Source organism: Triticum aestivum, chromosome 7A (assembly GCF_018294505.1).
Source record: "Triticum aestivum cultivar Chinese Spring chromosome 7A, IWGSC CS RefSeq v2.1, whole genome shotgun sequence".
NCBI classification, from domain to species: Eukaryota; Viridiplantae; Streptophyta; class Magnoliopsida; order Poales; family Poaceae; genus Triticum; species Triticum aestivum.
In genome coordinates, this window is record NC_057812.1 from 669,018,188 (window position 1) to 669,019,719 (window position 1,532).

A 1,532-nucleotide genomic window follows, 5' to 3' on the forward strand; every position below is an offset into this window, starting at 1 on the left:
TATTATAATCTTCTGACATGTCTGTCTTGTCCTCCACTCCCACGATGTTTCTTTTCCCTGAAAGAACAATGTGGCGCTTTGGATCATCGCATGATGTACTGATCGTTTTCTTATCTTTCCGTTTCCTCGGTTTGCTACTCATGTCCTTCACATAGAAAACCTGAGCGACATCTTTCGCTAGGACGAATGGTTCGTCAAGGTAACCAAGATTGTTGAAATCCACCATTGTCATTCCGTATTGCTGGTCCACCTTTACCCCACCTCCTGTTAGCTTGAACCATTTGCACCGGAACAAAGGGACCTTAAAGGAGGGTCCATAGTCAAGTTCCCATATCTCCTCTATGTAACCATAATATGTGACCTTTTGCCCATTCTCGGTTGCTGCATCAAAGCGGACACCACTGTTTTGGTTGGTGCTCTTTTTATCTTGGGCGATCGTGTAAAATGTATTCCCATTTATCTCGTACCCTTGGAAAGTCGTTATAGTCGAAGATGGTGTCTTGGCCAACATGTACAGCTGATCTACAACATCATTGTCATTCATTAAATGTTTTCTCAACCAACTGCCGAAAGTCTCCATGTGGGCCTTCCTAATCCAGGATTCAGGCTTCCCCGGGTTGTCCGAGCGTAAAATATTCTTGTGTTTCTCAAAGTACGGAGCCACCAAGCTGGAATTGGTCAGTACAGTGTGGTGTGCTTCAGTCAGAGAATGGCCGTCCATACATGTCGTTGATTTCCTTCCGATCGTGCCTTTTCCACTTAGTCTCCCCTCGTGCCGCGATCGAGGAAGACCAATCGGCTTAAGGTCAGGAACAAAGTCAACACAAAACTCAATTACCTCCTCATTTCCATAGCCCTTGGCGATGCTTCCTTCTGGCCTAGCACGGTTACGAACATATTTCTTTAATACTCCCATGAACCTCTCGAAGGGGAACATATTGTGTAGAAATACAGGACCGAGAATGAAAATCTCTTCGACTAGGTGAACCAAGAGGTGCGTCATAATATTGAAGAAGGATGGCGGGAACACCAACTCGAAACTGACAAGACATTGAATCACATCGTTCTGTAACCGTGGTAGATCTTCTGGATTGATTACCTTCTGAGAGATTGCATTGAGGAATGCACATAGCTTCACAATGGCTACTCGAACATTTTCCGGCAGGAGCCCCCTCAAAGCAATCGGAAGCAATTGCGTCATAATCACGTGGCAGTCGTGAGACTTCAGGTTTTGGAACTTTTTCTCCGCCATGTTTATTATTCCCTTTATATTGGACGAGAATCCAGACGGGACCTTCATACTGCTCAGGCATTCAAAAAAGATGACCTTCTCTTCTTTGGTCAGAGCGTAGCTGGCACGACCTTGAAACCATTCCGGATGCCGGTCATCAGGGTCTTTCAAACGTTGCTGGTCCTGCCGTGCTTCCTTTGTATCATTTGTCTTCCCATACACGCCCAAGAAGCTTAGGAGGTTCACGCAAATATTCTTCGTAACGTGCATCACGTCGATTGCAGAGCGGACTTCTAGGACT